This window comes from Caretta caretta, chromosome 4, assembly GCF_965140235.1.
Source record: "Caretta caretta isolate rCarCar2 chromosome 4, rCarCar1.hap1, whole genome shotgun sequence".
NCBI lineage: Eukaryota > Metazoa > Chordata > Testudines > Cheloniidae > Caretta > Caretta caretta.
Window position 1 is genome coordinate 114,254,597 of NC_134209.1, and position 19,759 is coordinate 114,274,355.

A 19,759-nucleotide genomic window follows, 5' to 3' on the forward strand; every position below is an offset into this window, starting at 1 on the left:
TTTCAGTTACACATGTGCAACCCCACTTTCTTTATTAGGCCTCATTCCTGCACTTACTCACATACTTAATTATAGTACTGTGAACAGTTACACTGAAATCAATATAAAGTTAAGCACGTATTGCAAGTGTTTGTAAGTCCAGGGCCTAGAGTGTAGTCATGTAAAGGAGAACCAAATCTGGCCAATTTAATTCAATGTGACACAAAAGTCATCAGAGAGTGAAAACTATTTTTTGATATATTACCAAGAAAATATTCACTTATTTAAAACTGCTGAAAGTCACTGTCTTAAAAAAAAAAAAAGTTTGCATAATGAAGCAATTAATTAAACATGATTTTTTTCTGTTGTAAACTGATTACTTTTTGCTGGCTGAACTTAACCTTTAATTGGATGTAGCATGTAAATAATTTAAAATGCTAGATTTATGACACTTTAAAACATTATTGTAGGGAAAAAAATATTAGCTACAATCCCAGTATAAATATAAAATGTTCTTTTCTTCAGCTAAAGTTTCTCATCTATTATAATTAATGCCATAAAGTTTCATTGTTTAAGTCATTTTCACATTGGTAATTATACTGTTGTCATATAATTATCTTTAGTAGTTTCTTTTATTTTATGAAACAATTAAAATAATAATTTAAAAAAACCCTGCAGCTGTGTTGGTTAATATACATTTCTGAAATGCCTGAAGCAGACCTGGGATTTTTAGACTTATTAAAACCCAAACTGAAATGGAAGGCTAGTTTTCAGGAGCACTTTGATGCATCTTAACTAATACATTATATGAGGTCCTTCTTCTTGATTTAAAATCACACCCAGTACTCTAACAGAACAGACTGCCATTTCTATCTGAAAGCTTGGGGGGGAGGGGGGCGAAAACACCTGCAAGGATGACTCACCATTGTCTTAATCACAGCCTTAGCTATTTCTTCTTGCATAATAAAAAGTACAATTACATCCCTTAAGCAATCAGACCATCCAGCAAAATGACCTGTATTTGAATGGGATAATAGCATCATGACAGTTAAGGTTGAGACTAGCTTACTGTTTAACAGCAAGTTTTATTAAGTGCTCTGAAATCCACATGCTTATTCAGAGTATCTTGAAAATCACTGTGCCTCCTGGGGGTCCAGGGCAGGGTTAACTCAGCAGAGGGCAGGAGATTGTTTTATCAATTAGGCTGCTGATCTCAGGGAGTCGCCTGAAGCTTTTTGTAAATTTAGGTTAGCACTTGTGTAACAAAACTTGTTAGAAGAAAAGGGATCTCCTGGCAAAATTGTAGCTTAGCAAGGACGCAACCCTGCTTGATCTAATGAATAAGTAGTCTCAATGAAGTTCTCAAAAGAACTCTGCCGGTGGGGTTTGGTCCAATATACAGTAACTCCTCACTTAAAGTCGTCCCAGTTAACGTTGTTTCCTTGCTGATCAATTAGGGAACATGCTCGTTTAAAGTTGCACAGTGCTCCCTTATAATGTTGTTTGGCAGCCGCCTGCTTTGTCCACTGCTTGCAGGAAGAGCAGCCCTTTAGAGCTAGCTGGTGGGGGCTTGGAACCAGGGTGGACCAGCAGCCCCCCGTCAGCTCCCCGCTCTCCTAAATTCCCTGTGCAGTTAGGGTGACCAGACAGCAAGTGTGAAAAAATCGGGACGGGATAGGGGGTTATAGGAGCCTATATAAGAAAAAGACCCAAAAATCGGGACTGTTCCTATAAAATCCGGACGTCTGGTCACGCTATGTGCGGCAGCCACCCAGCAGGCTATCAAATGCCCGCAGTTCAGCTGTCCCTTCCCCCACTGCCATGTGCTACTCCTGCCCTCTGCCTTGGAGCTGCTCCCCGAGCCACCTGTTTGCTGTGTAGGGTGGGGAGAAGAGGGGGGCTAATATCAGGGTGTCCCCCTCCCCTCTGTTCCTCCCCCCCACTTATCCCATCTCCATAGAGCAGGGGCGGGGACATGACAGGGCTCAGGCCGAGAAAGCTTGCTGGCAGCAGCTGCTATCTCAACTTGCTGAGCGACTTAAAAAGGCAATGTACATCGAGTGGGTCAGCATATTTAAAGGGGCAATGCACATCTCTCTCACACACAGGGTGTGTGTCTCTGTCTACCATGCAGTCTCCCCTCCCTCCATTTGTGCTGCCTTGCAGAGTGTGAGGCTACATTTACAACAATGTGTTAATCCCTTGAGGGCTCAGCCCAGTGCTAGTTCATCATTTAGCAGTAAGGCAATATCCCACCCTGTGACTCCACCACCTCAAACAAGCTTCACAATCATCATTGCTGTGTACAGTATTAAATTGTTTGTTTAAAGCTTATACTGTGTGTGTGTGTATATATATATATATACACACAAGTCTTTTGTCTGGTGAAAAAAATATCCCTGGAACCTAACCCCCCATTTACATTAATTCTTGTGGGGAAATTGGATTCATTTAACATCATTTCACTTAAAGTCGCACTTTTCAGGAACATAACTACGTTAAGCGAGGAGTTACTGTATGTACTTTCCTCTTTTCAAAAAGAACTGTCCTCAATCATTTCCCTCAGGACGATGCCAAGTAATCCACTTCGTAAAGAACTGTAGATCAAGATAATCTCTATTTGATTTCTAATGTTTTCTTAATCAAACTAAATATTGAAAAATGGACACATTTTAAAGTTACAGAAGCTGGACTTTAAGGTGGAAGTGACTTATTTTTCAACATGATGCCCTTCTCCCCCCACCCCCACCCCCCCGGGTCAGTGTTTCTTATCAAGATTCATATTTGGCAACCAAAGTTGATGATAAATCATTGATTAATTGTTTGCTGACCATTTTAAATTAAGACATGATTTTATTCTATTTCTGCAATTCTCCATCTTGTTCCTACTGAAGAACTTCTTTTCATACAGAATCCTCATTTCTTTTTATTTTTTTTAACTTAAAATTAATATTTCCATTCTCATGCTCTTATTTCTGGGGAAGAAATGGTCTATACATGATAGAACACTTAGTCAAGGTAGGTGGAAATGCCCTGCACTATGTAACACTGAGTTGTCTGCATGATTAAACAGCAACTATGAAGCTATCAAAGGGCATCTAACTTCAAATCGAGGATAGAAAAATAGTGACTATATTGCAGTACTAAGAGCTTATCTACAAGGAGAAAGAGAAAAAAATGTTTTCCTTTTCTTTCTTTTCTTCATTTGGTTCCATGCTGCAATGCTACCTTGGTAGAGGACAATTTTATTCATTTTCAGGAGCAGCATGCAAACACCCCCATGCTCAACTGCTATATGGCAACACTTTTCCCCAAAGGAAAAATGGAGCCAGCAAACAGGGCTGAACACAGGAGAGTTTGAGTAAAGGGAATTTGGGGGAGGGAGTGTGTGGTATTTTGTTTTTATTTAGTGTGCGTGTGTTTCCCCTTAACAGGAGCTTAGGAGGGCAGGCTATGCAATCTACACAGACAGCAGTAGTAGTGACCCAAGAAATGCAATAGACAGTGAAGATGACTGGATATGGAAGCTGCAGGATGTATATTATCCTTGAGTGAGTACCCAGAAAGAGCTCCATTTGTATGAAGTGCTGCCTGATAGAGCTGATGAAAGAGAAGATCTAAGGTTTGCAGATGCGGGTAGAAATTATGGTTGAATTTCAAAGGTAATTCAAGCAGATGATGGAGGGAATGCAAGAGAATGCTGAAGGGAAAACTCAAGACTCATAGATGTAAGCTGGACTGGAGTAGGGTAGACTGCTGGATGAGGAAAGTGCCCAGTGGAAGCATGTGACTATGAGAACCAGGCAGAGAAAAAGACCAGTTAGTGAAGGAGAAATACAGCTGAGCTGGAAAATGAAGAAGGGCTGCAGCAGGCCGTAACAGAAGGTGGGAGGGCAAGGAAAAGAAGAGTAGCTAGTCCTACAAGATGAGGGGAAGAGTCAATGGAAATAGCCAGACTTCAGACCACCAGGAGAATAGAGGAGGACTTGCATAAGTTTGCAAGGTAGAACAAAAGACAAAAGGACTTACAGCCAGAAAGAACAGAAGGAAGAAGGCTGCAAAATCAACACCAGGAAGAGGCAGGTCTACCTGCCCAGAGAGGAGGAGAGTGAAGGCAAGACAAGATTATGATGATCAAGAGATGGCTCAGGCAGTTGTGCTATAAGGGGGCTTTTGGGGATGTTCGACGACTAGGAGGCATTAACGGACAGAGGTCTGTCCTCATGAGAAGGACTCCACCTGAGTAGGGAGGGAAATAGACTTGATTAAATAGACACTGATTAAAAGAGCTTTAAGCTAGGAATTTGAGGGAGATGGTCGAGAAATGCTCATGTAATCTCCGCGCCTGATTCTAATATTCTGAGTCTAAGCAGGAGGAAAGTAAAACAGAAAGGAACAGAGAGTAGGAGAATGGATTGCAAGAGGAAAGTTAGTGACAAGTAGGCAATAGAATGATTTTACCCAATCGATCAAGGAATCTGGGTGAAGTCAAACAGAAACAGCTAAGATATCTGTACGCCCATGCAGGGAGCGTGGGTAACAAAACGGAGTAACTGGAACTACCAGTGCAGGAAGTGAAACCAGATTTTATAAGGATAACAGAAACATAGTGGAATAATGGTCACGACTGGAGTGCAGGTATTGAAGGGTATGTGCTGTTCAGGAAAGACCGAAGTAAAGGTGGTGGAATAGCATTGTACATTAATGATGAGGTAGCCTGTAAAGAAATTAGAAGTGATGGAATGGATAAAACAGAATCTGTTTGGGTCAAAATCACTTTGGTGAAGAAAGAAACAGAGGCTCCACTGGGGTAGTGGTTGGGGTATGCTATAGAATTTGATTTACAGGATCCTTGATTTCAAAAGGGAAAACTTAAAAAAAAAATAATTCAGGGGTTTCAGTTAGGGAAGTGGACTGGACTGAAAAATTCAAGGATCTGAACATACAGAAGGCTAGAAATTACTTTAAATCAGAGTTGCAGAATCTACGTGAAGCCAGCATTCAAAGCAAGGGGGAAAAAATTGCCGGCATTTTTTCAAGGCAAGGGGGAAAAGTAAGAACTGCTAAAAGCCAAGCAGAGTTGGACCAACAGTAAACCAACCATAAAAGGTTCTATAGTCATATGAATAGAAAGAAAGAGAAAGAAGTGGGACAGTTAAGCACTGAGGATGGGGTGGAGATTAAGGATAGTCTAGGCATGGCCCAACATCTAAACAAATACTTTCCCTCAGTTTTCACTAAATGTATCGAGAAGCTTAGTGGTAGTGGCAGATTGGCTAATGGAAATGAGGATATGGAAGTAGACACCTGAAGGGGAAGTCAAAAGCAAACAGTTTAATGGGACCAAATTAAGGGTCCTAGATAATCTCTATCCAAGAGTATTAAAGAACTGGCCCATAAAACTGCAACCCAAATAACAAGGATTTTTAATGAATCCATAAACTCGAGGGTCATATCCTATGACTGGCAAATTGCTAATAAAGTACCTATTTTTAAGAAGGGGTGGGGGGAAGTGTTCTGAGAAACTACAGGACTGTTAGTTTGACCTCAATTGTATGCAAGGTCTTGGAATAAATTTTGAAAGAGAAAGTAGTTAAGGACATACAGGTAAAGGTTAATTGGGATAATACAATATGGTTTTAAAAAAGGTAGATCGTGCCAGACTAAGTTGATCTGTTTCTTTGATAAAATAACTCCTTTTTTAGACAAAGGAAATATAGTAGATCTAATATATCTGGATTTCAACAACACAAGGTGGGTGAGGTAATAACTTACTTATATTGGTGAGAGGGAAATGTTTTCGAGTCACACAGAGCTCTTCAGGACAGAACCACAGGTGTTGTCTCTCTAATATCCTGGCACTGACACAGCTACAACAACACTGCATGAAACAATGGATTTCAGTAAGGCATTTGATACAGTTCCACATAGGACATTATTAGCTAACTAGGAAAAGATGGGGATTAATATGAGAATTGAAAGGTGGATAAGGAAATGGTTAAAGGGGAGACTACAGCAGATCACACTGAACAGTTAGGCTTAGAGGGAGGTTATTAATGGACTTCCTCAGGGATTGGACTTGGCACCAATCTTATTTAACATTTTCATTAAGGATTTTGGCACAAGAAGTGGGAGTGTGCTAATAAATTTTGTGGATGACACAAAGCTGGGAGTTATTGCCAGGACGGTTGAGGACTGGAATATCTAACAAGAAGATCTAGATGACCTTGAAAATTGGAGTAATAAAAATGGGATGAAATGTAATAGTTTAAAGAGCAAGGTCATGCACTTAGGGACTAACAACAATAATTTTTTGCTATAAACTGGGGATTTATTAGTTGGAAGCGAGAGAGGCAGGGAAAGACCTGGTATTGGTCAATCACAGGGTGACTATAAGCTGCGAATGTGATGCTGCCGTGAAAAAGATTAATGCAATCCTAGGATACATTAGGTGAGGTATCTTCATTAGAGATAGGGAAAGCACTGGTGAGACCTCATCTGGAATACCATGTGCAATTCTGTTCTTCCATGTTTAGGAAAGATTAATTCAAACTAGAACAGGTGCTGAGAAGGCTACTAGGATAATCAGAGGAATGGAAAACCTACCTTACAAGAGGAGGCTCAAGGAACTTGGCTTGTTTAGCCTAACTAAATGAGGGGAGATATGCTTGCTCTCTAGAAATAAATCAGAGGGATAAATACCAGGGTGAGGTTATTTAAATTAACTGCCAATGTTGACACAACAACAAATGGATATAAACTGTTCATCAGCAAGATTAGGCTTGAAATTACATTAAGGTTTTTAGTCATCAGAGGAGTGAAGTTCTAGAATAGCCTTCTAAGGGAAGCAGTGGAGGCCAAAATAACCTAACTGGGTTTGATAAGCTTATGGAGGGGATGATACGATGAGACTGCCTACAATGGCAAATGGACCATCTGTGACTGCTAGTACCAAATATCCCCAACAGCCAGAGATTGGACATTAGATGGGGAGGGCTCTGAGTTACTACAGAGAATTATTTCCCAGGTGTCTGTCTTGCCCAAATGCTAAGGGTACAACCAATCACTATATTTGGGGTCAGGAAGGAATTTTTCACTACGTCAGATCTGCAGAGACCACGGAGATATTTACCTTCCTCTGCAGCATAGGCCATGGGTCACTTGCAGATTTAAACTAGAGTAAATGGTGGATTCTTTGTAATTGAAGTCTTTAAATCATGATTGGAGGACTACAGTAACACAGGCAGAGGTTATGGGTTTATTACAGGAGTGGGTAGTGAGGTTCTGCATCCTACAAGGTTCAAGAGGACAGACTAGATGATCATGATGGTTCCTTCTGGCCTTAAAGTCTATGATTTTATGAGTATGTCTACACTGCAATTAAAAGCCCATGGCTAGCCCATGCCAGCTGATTCAGGGGCATGGGGCTTTGGCTAAGGGACTGTTTAATTGTACTGTAGATGTTTTGACTTGGGCTGGAACCTGAACTCTAAGACCCTGCAAGGTGGGAGGGTCCCACAGCTTGGGCTGCAGCCTGAGCTGGAACCTCTATACCGCATTAAACAGACCCTTAGCCTTAGTGCAGCAAGCCTGGCATGGGACAGCCACAGATATCTAATTGCAGTGTAGACATACCCAATGACTCTGTGAGGAGATCTGAAGTAGTAGATCTTGAAATGCTTAAAACTACACTGGTGAAAACAGTAGAAAATATACTTGTAGGCAACAATCTTTCTATGAAAAAAGCCAGAATATGATCTAATAGGTCTTTTCCACTTTTTATTACTGTGATTCTCTTAGTAAAGCTTGTTTCATTTGGTATTCATATTCAATGCAACATGAATATTCTAATGTTTTTAGCAAAGAATAGTGCCAGACTGAGAGCAGATATAATTCCTCTATCCACCGATTAAACAGCATGGGTAGCAGAAATGCAAGCTTTTGCCCTGTTAAAGTGCCTTAAACCTCCCTGGAGTGACTCTCTCAGTCAACATGCCCATCCAGGGCTTAATGGACTTTGAACCAGGTCCTCATTCCTTGGCCTCTTTGATAACACTTTCAACCAGGATGCTAGTTAGCACCATTGGTAATGTAAGCACCGGTACAGTAGATACTGCTCTCAGATCACTAACTTATTTTACACAGACTGCTCAGCAGCCAATGCAAAGTCATGACTTTCGATCACTTCTGATCTAGGCTAGATTCAATTTTCTTAAAATTTATCTTCACTGTAATAAATAAATCTTGCTGGTACAGGTCACTCATACAGATCCTCTATAACAAAGCATATTCCAAAATCCCTGTTAGAAAATAGCAGGAAAAACAAAAACACTGGCTAGAGATAAACTGTCTATGCCAGGGTTAAAAAATAGTTTTAGCACATTTGTTGAGACAGTCCAATAACATAACATTTATCTAGAAACTTTTGGATTATATGCACATATGAGGCAACATGAGTTTTATTGTATTCTCCCATTTATAACTGGGTGCTTAGAGCTGGCTGCATGAAAGGTTTCTATATCTCTGCTTCTGGCAAGTAAGCTCTGCCTTTAAGGAATAGCCCTCACTGTGGATGGCATGGCACACAGTCTCCAGAATGGAATCTGGAGTCCTGTACATTGCCCTTTATAAAGATCTAGTATTTGCTCCCCTTTACTCCCAACCCACTCTGCTCCCCACTGAGCTTGGCCATGGCCCAGTCCCATTCCTGCTCCTTTATGCTGTCCTTTAGTTCTCTTAGTGCAAGGTCTGGAATTGTGAATAGGCAAAAGGGGGCGATGAAAACCCATTTTGCTTTCTCCCTTTACACACCTGATCTGGGGAAAGGCATAATGTGCCCTCACCCACTGCCTCCCAGAACACACACACAGGGTATCCTGGCATAAGAAAGAATCTGGACCTTTTCTTTTTTTATTTTTTTTTGGTGATAGCTACATGAAGAACTGAGAACAGGCCATCTCCTAGTTGTGAGATAGACTGTATTTTTTCAGTCTGTCCTGCATAAGGGTTGGCATGTAATGTCAAAGTTGTAGAGTCCCAATGCCCCTCCTAGTTTCCCTCTTGTTTCAGGATAAAAAAAATAATCTGGCCTATACCTAGCATCTTCTCCATGACAGCTAAGCTGTACTGGCCAGTGCTTTGTGCTGGTGGAACCAAAGCTCAGCCCATCCTCCTCTGCCTGCTCACTCCCCACCTACCCACACACAGGACTGATGGGGAGAAATCAGGGCCCCATTGAGGCTCCTTTCCCACTCAACACTGTGACCCACAATGTAGGTAGTTCATGAAGGTGAGTAAAAGGGCGGTCTAGCTGACTGCCAAATGGGTTGGTCACAATCCTGCCCTTGAGAGAGGCAATAGTTTCCTTCTTATACTTGCTTTACAAGTCCTTATGTTATTTCTGCAATCATGCTATTAAAAACTCTCAGTGACCATACTTTTAAAACTTCACCAAGTACAGCATCTTAAGCATAAATTTAGTCACCACCATAAAAAAAGTAATACTTGGAGCCTTTTATTGCTTGCCTTCTTACAACACTTATGCATAAAAAAACTTCTGTGTGTCCATTTTCCATCCTGCCACCCCAAAATAAGTCAGTTATATTATTAATCTCTTCCCCGCTACCTCATGCTCCCGCATGGAAGATGCCTATCAGTTACACCAGGCAAAATCAATTTCCAGAGCTGTCACATGTACAAAGTATATCAGAACATGAGAACATAAAAGGAACCCCATCACAAATGATGGAATGCAGCAGATATGGTAGGGGTCCACCAGCAAGAATTAAAAGCAACTATACAAATAAAATTAATATTTCGTATGATATACCAGAAATGTTATTTTTAAGTAGCTTAATAAAATAATCTGCATGATAAGGGAACAGAAGGATCAGGTGTGCTGTTAGCTAACAGCAGTGAGTCGGAAAATTACATCCGATCTCATTGCCATCCCATCTTAAAGCAAGCTTGTGCTGTTAAACTCCACATGCAAACATTACATTAACATTGCAGGAGCATATAAATGTCATTTCACTCTGACAAAAAGGGAAATAGTCTCCCTTTCAAAGAAGCAATATGCACTCATGGAAGGGGAAAATACCCCTAATTGTGAAACCAATTAACCCTCTGTCATAAGGCAAACCACAGAGCAGCTGGAGCATTTTAAACACATTCCTGAATAATACAGCACGATACAAATACTGTGCACTTTTGCTTTCTGGAGACTCAATGTAAAAAAGTGGCTCTACCAGGTTTTCTCCATGGACACCATTCGTCTTTATAGCACTGTTACAAATCTAAAAAAAAATGAAAGGAGAATCGTTTGATCAAGAAAACAAATCAGCCATTACCCCACAGGGGAAAAAAAAGCTTCAATACAAGCTTGTCTTATGGCTTGTTTACATGAAAGTTTAGATATGATTCACTTTGATTTCACTTCCCTTGCTGATGAAATAGAACAGATTGCTCAGTAAAAGAACAAGTGCCCCTGCAGGGCTCTTTAGGGTTGATTTGTTCCTTTAGATATAGCAAAAAAACAGGTTAAGACCAGCAAGTTGGGAAAACCAGTTTGGGTATGTTTGTTTGGTTTTGAGGGACAAGGCAACTATTAAAATAAGGTAACTCCTTAAGTATTGCTCCTCCTCCACTGGCTTCACATTTTTCTTCTTCGTGGTCTTCTACTTCTTCTTCTTCTTCTGTTTCTTTGTTTGCTTTGCCAATATTCAGTGATATGACCTAGTTTCAATTATTTTCCATGGGATAAAGGGCATAGACTTACATTATGTATCTAAGTGCCTAATTTCTGGTGTTCACTGAGAACTCTCAGTGGGTTTTTCATAACTCTAAGAATCCATTTAAGAATGACCAGCTCTTTTAGAAGATGAATTAATTCACTTATTGATACAAATTTAATTCTAATAACATGTTCTAAGTTGAATGAGCTATAACTGTTTATTTTGTAATAGAATTTGACTTCTGAAGGCATATTGTTGTACTATTGGAATATAAGAATAATCTTTCACATAGTATTTTTGTCTTTCCAAAGAACAGCCTTTAATTTTGCTGAGAACTGTACACAGAGAAGGACTAACGGGTTTGGCCTACAATCCATTTTTAAAAAATTATTTTGATTAAACTACTTTGACCTTTTTTGTGTATTTTCATTTAAACTTCACCTACTGGGGACTTGATCCTACTCTCAGATATTTAGTATAATTCCTAGCAAACTCATGGAATCTAGTACAGGTCTTGTGCAGTGTATATAGGTGATTGTTGCATACCTACCACAGCCATAAAATGACTAAAAAAATATAATTCTTCAAGGTTTTACATCCATAGGTGGTGAAGAAAGAGAGGGGAATTGTTTTATTACTTATTTTAATTGTAGACATGTATTCAGATAGTTAGGGTACACCTTCACTGCACAAAAAGAACCACAGCAGCAAGTCTCAGAGCCTGGGTTACTGACAGCTCACAGGACAGGGCTAAAAATAACAGTGTAAACATTCCTGCTTGGGCTGGAGCCTGATCTCTGAAACCCAGTGACAGAGGTGGGTCTCAGAGCCTGGACTCCATTCTGAGCAGGTATGTCTAGACTGCTGTTTGTAGTGTAAGCCCTGTGACTCTGAGTCAGTTATCAGGGCTCTGAGACTCACTGCCCTGGTGTTTTTATGGCAGGGTACATGTACTCTTAGAGTGAAGTGGTCCATATAAGCAGACAGATACATTAGACAGATACAAAATATTTCATCTTCGTTTTTTCAAAATATAAACAGAGTTACAGAAGTCACAAGAGAAAGATGTGTTCATCACTGCACACTGATCAACCTCAATAACTCATTAATATGCAAATTTCTTTCTATAAACTCAGTCTTGCCTTTCCTTATGGAAAACTGGCCTTTAACACTATGGAGAATGATCCTGCCTGACTGTATGGAGTTAAATCAAGGAGGCTGTTGCGGGAAACAAACAGTAAATGAAACAATGACAGATATAAGGTACCTTCAGAGAGAACACCAAAGATCCTTAAGGGAATAATGGGGGAGCTATTAATTGAAAAATACTTACCTCCTGGTTTCCAGCTAGGCTAGCATGTTTATTTTTCCCAGTCCAAGCCCAGGATCAAAGGGACACCAAAACATTAAAGCACTAAAGACCCCTGCCTAGAGAGGAAAGAGGGCTGAGTGGGCAGCGGTGGCCGGAGATGAGTCCTTGTATACTGTGGGGGATATCTGTATCTCCCAGGCCAGTTATAAGGATGTCTGAGCTGAGGGGAAAAGGGTGAAAGGAAAGAATAAAGTTTAAGTAAGACCCAAGCACGTAGGCCTATTGTTGTTTAACTCACTTCTCTGAATGCTATGTGCCTTTGAGTGAATAAATAATACTTTATTTTGAATTCATTGTTTTTGAGCCACTTTATTCAGCCACTGGTCACAGGAAAAGGTAGGGTGACCAGATAGCAAGGGTGACAAATCGGGACAGGAGATGCGGGGTAATTGGCACTTATATACAACAAAGCCCCACATATCGGGACTGTCCCTATAAAATCGGGACATCTGGTCACCCTAGGAAAAAAGCATATAAGTGCCAAACACAGCTGGAGCTGTTATGTTATCACAGTTGGTAAACAGGGCTGCTGTAGCCCAGAGACCCGATCTGAATGTTAGGGCCATCTGGTTCCACTCAGAGAGGAGTGAAGATAGCAAAACCAGTCACTTGAGGGCATTCGAGAAGGCCTAAAAAGGATCTAACGTGCAACCCACCTTGTAATCATGACATGCACCAAAAGTAAAATTAGAAGCAATAAAAAAACCCTATGTTTAATACTGACAGCAACATGTTAATTATCTTGCTAATTTTTTTTTTACAGGTATCTGTCCATAAAAGACAGCTCTTTATACATTAATTGCATCTTGTTTGTGAAACATCCCTCAGACTTGTTCCTCAGAAAGAGTAAAAAGTTAAACCCATGTGGCTATGTATAACTCGTTAGCACAATAATAATGTCTTTTATTTTCTCATTTCTTTCAGTATATATGATGAAAACATACAAGTTGGTTGGGATTTATGTGGGCATTTTTGGTAGTCTTTTCAAATTTTGTGGATTGTACACTATAATTTGAATCTGAGTACCTCTCTTTCTCAGAGAACAATGTGTTTGTACTGGAATAAGTATATGTAAGTGAATCAAAAAAGGAAAGAAGTTGTTTATTATAAGTATATTTTTTGGTAAGCTGGAGTTCCATTGTTCTGCAGTGGAACTTCTGCTTCTTTTTTTGCACATAATAGGTCTGATGCTGCCTTTGTTTCATGGGTACCATTCTCAATAACTGCAGCGGAAATTTGGAATGAGAAAGAAATGCAAGATTGGGCCTTGTTGTTTTCTTGTATGTTTTATGTATTTTGTCACAGCAGTTGTTTTTGGTGATTGCTTTGTAATTTTGTAAAACTTTAATACATCCTTTTAAAAAAACCCAGTAAATTTATTTGAAGGAAACTAAGAACAAACAGTTAAAAACAAAGCACTTTGCAAAAAAAACAAAACAAACAAATACAACATCTAATTAAGGTGAACATGTATTTGCATGTAAATAATTCAGGTCAATAATTACATCTCCTTGTATATTTGTACACACCAACTAAACAGGAGCCTTAATCTTGATTAGAGATAATTGCAAATAGTAGTAATAATAATTATTATAGAAAATAGATGGGCATATTTCCAGAACTGCCTACTTCTGTAATAATACTTAATAGTTTTGGGGTTCTAATTTATGTGTGTAATGGTTGTATGCACTTAAACACAATCTGTTGGAAATGTTAAAGTACATGAAGGTTCAATTACTTGACCAGTTAGGCATGCAATTGTCAATTTGGGGCTTTCAACAAGTACATCTTTTTGAAAATGTTCTCTGATTTTTTTTCCCCTGTGCAGTACAATGTATCGTACTTTATAATCACCAAATAAACCCACACAAACAAATTATGGTTTCTTCTATTACTGTTATCTACCTTTGTTCCATGAGGAAAAAGAAAAATCCTGCTGATAATTTACCCCAAAACAAAGCCATTGTACCTATATGCAAGAGATAAAACTAATTAAGTATTTCAGATGGCAGAGGGGGTGTACAGGCTGCAGTGGAAAAAGTAAAAATGGGAATTGGTAGCCAGCAGGGGAGAACAAAACTCATTTGTGACTGAAATGGAGAAGATTTGCCCAGTGCAAAGGATTTATTTTGGAACTTCATCATATTTGTAGATTAGAAAGAGCTGAAAGACCTAATGTTGTCCAGGAAACTGCAAAAACAGTCATCAAATACAAATACTCAAACAACTGAGGAAGACTCAATAAAATAGACAATGCTGAATGGAGTGCGATGAATTAAGGGAAAATACATTTCTGTTTACTGTCTGCATTAGACTCTTCACTGGAGGAAACCTGGACTATATGCAAGGCTTGTTAATTAGTCTTCAGACAAAAAAGTTCCTTCTCCCTTCAGTCTGGAAATTTAGGAGCATGTTCTGCCTTCAATCCATGTTCAGAGCTCAGAATAACATCAAAGGGAATTATGCAATCTGCATTAGTCAGAGGCACCATGGACTAGCTGTTGGTGTAGTGCACTGGGACTCAGGGGATATTTGGTGAAATCTTAGTCCTTGTGAAGTCAATGGCAAAACTCTCATTGACTTCAATAGGGCCAGGATTTCACTTTGGTGTCAATTCTTCACTCAACCACCAACTTGCTGTATGATGCTGGACAAGTCACTTAATCTTTTGGTGACTGAGTTTCCACATTTCTCAATTTGGACTATTAATAGTTAACTCTGTAAACTGATTTGATAGTCATGGATAATGCAGATTATATAAATTGTCTCTTTTATGCAGGACAAAAGATTTTAAATTATTCTAAATAAGTGGTATTTTAGAAGCTCTCTCTAGATCTCATAGTTGATGATCACACACACACACACACACACACACATGCTTCTTTCTAACACAGATTATGGGAATACACAAGGGATACATAGCTTTGTTCTGTCTTTTTCCTGCAATGGATGCAGTAATAATATGAAGCTCTGCTGCAAAAGGGCTGTCTTTTGTCTTCAAAAGATAAAAAGAAGACTAAAGAGTAGTGAACCAGGAGTTAAAAATTACTTGCCATTAATAGTACTGACTTTTATGAGAACAGTACAGTGATTGCTGTAAATATTTTTCTTTTTGAGAAAGTAGGGGGCTTACAGGGAAAGGAGAGAATTGTTTTTTTTTTTTTCCATAATTTAAATTTAAAAGGAAAGGCCAAATATTCTGCTCCTTTGTTAGGCACATAAGGGAGCTAATGTAAATAAAACGGAACAGAAATAGACAGAAAGTACCAAAAAGAGAGCAGTGTTATCTCCAATTAAAACAAAGCTATAGGTATGAATGTGGATTTCAAATTCAGTAAGACTGATCTATTTTTTTATAACAGCAGACCCAATCATGCACTCTATGAGAACCCAAAACCATGACTGATCTGAAAGCACTTCACATGGTATTTTGCCACTCAGAAGTACATTCTACCAATTGTCAGTGCACATGCGATATTTCTATATCTCGAGACTCAAAGAAGAATAACTATTCCACAAGTCAAAAGCCATGTACAGTCCACTCCTGGCAGGTTCATAGGTGCTGGAACTAGGGGTCATGGGGATACTGATGCAACCCCTGGCTTGAAGTGGTTTCCATCATATACAGTGTTTACCGTTTGGTTCAGTGGCTTTCAGCACCCATATTATATAAATTGTTCCAGCACCCCAGAGTGGGTTTAATGAGAGTGATTACCACACACTGCAAGGCTGCATTTGGTCCTGTATCTTATTCTAGGTATATAAAGTACAATGAAAACACATAGCACTATTTATTTATAAACATAAAACCATCTTATCTTGTTGACATGTTTCTCTACTAATACAATACTGTATATAGAATAAACTATTATCCTGTAATATCCCTGAACAAAAGCTATTAGCAGCAAGCAAGCAAGATACAACTTGCCTAATTTCTGGTGCAAAATACTAACAAAAACTATTTAACAGCAAACACTACATAGCTTTGAATGTAAAAAGTGCTACCGTGCATATATATGAAGTATTATCTGTTGGCTGGATAGAATGTGATATATCACTATCTGGTATACAGTGGAGAAACTCACAGAAGAATCAGGTGTAGAGGGGAAAAATTCCAAAGATGTTTTTTAAATAAGAAAAAGGAGAAAACAGAGCAAAAAATCTACTCCCAAATAGAGCCATTGGGAGTAGGATGTCATTAGTATAATGGAGAGACAAGGTGAGTGAGCTCATATATTGTAATGGTCCAGCTGCTGTTGGTGAAAGACACAAGCTTGGCTACGCAGAGCTCTTCTTCAGATCTGGGGAAGGTACTCCGAGTGTCACAGCTAATTACAAGGTGGAACAGATAGTTTGGCATAAGTAGTTAACACATATTCTAAGGGGGCATTCAAAGTGGCTCATTAACACCACTGTAGTCATAGGACAAAACAGTGGGGATTATAGTAGGTTATAATAAACTGTAAACCATGATTTTTTGTGTCTAGCAAAGTTATGAATTTAAGCTCCAAGCCTCATCTTTTGAAGGTGTTGTGCAGGTTTCCTTTGAGGATGAGGACTGAGGGGTTAGATATGGAGTGATCATTTTGTGAAAAGTGTTCAGTGTTTTTGTCTTTTATTATTATTCTGTGTGAATTCATTCGAAATCATAGTGATTGTCTGGTTTCACTCACACAGTTGTTATCTGGGCATATAATGCACTGGATGAGGTACACCACATGTTGTGATAGGCATGTGCAGGGCGCATATATCTTGAAAGGTGGGTTGTGGGGGGTATTGATCATTACAGAGGTGGAGATACATCTGCAGGTTTTGCATCTGTTATTCTGGCAGGGGCTGGTGCTGCTTTGAGATCTTTTCGCCAAAGGCTTTTATGTATTCTATAATGTGAACTGAACTATCTTCTTCTCTTTCGCTCAGATAGTTGGCTGTCTTTTTACAAGTCTCAGAATAGCTCATTCTCAAAATTAACTGTCTCTAAGCTTATTCCATCATAGAAAGTGTAATTGCGATCCAAAATATCACTTGTGGCAGGATGCTAGGATCACCTGGGTCAGGAGTTCATCTATGTGAATAACAGCATGCCGCATTTTTCAGAAGCAATTAAATGAAATGTCAACATGATCATTCATGCAGGGTTTTTGTTTGTTTCGTTAGTTGGCTGTTTTTTTAAAAAATATGTTAGTAGTCTGGGAAGAAGAGTGCAAAAATGTACAGCAACTCTTAGGAACAACCCCATGAGTTTCTGCTTGGTAATGTTTGTATAAAAGATATTTAACTTTGGGCCTGCAATGGGTTAATGTTCCTAAAAAACAATTTTACACCAATATCCTCTGAATAATGTAAAACTGTGTGGCTACATTCTCCTACCTTTACTCATATTTATTACCCTACTCCATGAAGCTGACTAATGCTTTACAAAAGAAAGTATGGCAGACTGAGCCCTAAATGACCAAAGCTGGATTTAGAGTAGCAGCCGTGTTAGTCTGTATTCGCAAAAAGAAAAGGAGTACTAGTGGCACCTTAGAGACTAACCAATTTATTCATGAAAGCTCATGCTCAAATAAATTGGTTAGTCTCTAAGGTGCCACTAGTCCTCCTTTTCTTTTTGCAAAGCTGGATTGCACTTGGTATTTATTTTCTAATAACCTGAAATCTCCTAACACTTCATATGGGAAAAAAAAGGCTGCTCACCTTATACACAACTAACCTTTCTTGCTCTGTTAGCATGGATCTCTAATTTTGCACAACCAGTTTGATACCTAAGAACTAAAGTTGAAACCACCATAGGTAAAATAATGCAGTAATCAAATCATATTGCTCGAACTGGACAATACATTTTTCTTTCTTGTCCTTTAGCTATTCTTGTTCTTTCTTGTCCTTTAGCTATTCTTCTGTCGATTGGAGTATCATTTAACTACTGTTGTCTTTTAGGAGGGAGGAAATTGTCTAGTGACTATAAAAGAGCAATGAGGGTCAGGAGTTCTACTCCATGAATTCTACTCCATGCTCTACCACTCACTTCCTGTGAACCCTAGGCTAGTCACTTAAAATCCCTTTGCTTTGGTTTCCCCCTTCTTTAAAATGATGAATATATGAATAATTTATTTTATTTTCAACTATAGATATCCAAGCCCTTTATAAAGGCAGCTGATCTCTATTCTCCAACCTTTACAGATTTGGCAATGAGACACAAGGAGTTTGAGCCCTGGTCTACACTAGGACTTTAGGTCGAATTTAGCAGCATTAAATCAATGTAAACCTGCACCCGTCCACACGATGAAGCCCTTTATTTCGATTTAAAGGGCTCTTAAAATCGATTTCCTTACTCCACCCCTGACAAGTGGATTAGCGCTTAAATCGGTCTTGCTGGCTCGAATTTGGGGTACTGTGGACACAATTCGACGGTATTGGCCTCCGGGAGCTATCCCAGAGTGCTCCATTATGACCGCTCTGGACAGCACTCTCAACTCAGATGCACTGGCCAGGTAGACAGGAAAAGAACCGCGAACTTTTTAATTTCATTTCCTGTTTGGCCAGCGTGGCAAGCTGCAGGTGACCATGATGGAGTCCCAGAATTGGAAAAGAGCTCCAGCATGGACCGAACGGGAGGTACGGGATCTGATCGCTGTATGGGGAGAGGAATCCGTGCTATCAGAACTCCGTTCCAGTTTTTGAAATGCCAAAACCTTTGTCAAAATCTCCCAGGGCATGAAGGACAGAGGCCATAACAGGGACCCGAAGCAGTGCCACGTGAAACTGAAGAAGCTGAGGCAAGACTACCAGAAAACCAGAGAGGCGAACGGCCGCTCCGGGTCAGAGCCCCAAATATGCCGCTTCTATGATGAGCTGCATGCCATTTTAGGGGGTTCAGCCACCACTACCCCAGCCGTGTTGTTTGACTCCTTCAATGGAGATGGAGGCAATACGGAAGCAGGTTTTGGGGACGAAGAAGAAGATGATGATGATGATGATGATGAGGTTGTAGATAGCTCACAGCAAGCAAGCGGAGAAACCAGTTTTCCCGACAGCCAGGAACTGTTTCTCACCCTGGACCTGGAGCCAGTACCCCCCGAACCCACCCAAGGCTGCCTCCTGGACCCAGCAGGCGGAGAAGGGACCTCCGGTGAGTGTACCTTTTAAAATACTATACATGGTTTAAAAGCAAGCATGTGAAAGGATTACTTTGCCCTGGCATTCGCGGTTCTCCTGGATGTACTCCCAAAGCCTTTGCAAAAGGTTTCTGGGGAGGGCAGCCTTATTGCGTCCTTCATGGTAGGACACTTTACCACTTCAGGCCAGTAACACGTACTCGGGAATCATTGTACAACAAAGCATTGCACTGTATGTTTGCTGGCGTTCAAACAACATCCATTCTTTATCTCTCTGTGTTATCCTCAGGAGAGTGAGATATAATTCATGGTCACCTGGTTGAAATAGAGTGGTTTTCTTCAGGGGACACTCAGAGGAGCCCATTCCTGCTGGGCTGTTTGCCTATGGCTAAACAGAAATGTTCCCTGCTGTTAGCACAGGGAGGGGGAGGGTTGAGGGGGTAGCCACGCGGTGGGGGGAGGCAAAATGCGACCTTGTAACGAAAGCACATGTGCTATGTATGTAATGTTAACAGCAAGGTTTACCCTGAAAGAGTGTAGCCACTGTTTTATAAAATGTGTCT

General features: G+C 39.9%; 1 protein-coding gene across 6 annotated transcripts in view; it reads right to left on the reverse strand.

Annotated features, from left to right (window-relative positions):
- Positions 1-19,759, reverse strand: part of PCDH7 (protocadherin 7) — a 401,554-nt gene that overhangs the window by 195,627 nt on the left and 186,168 nt on the right. The gene's annotated exons all lie outside the window — the stretch shown is intronic.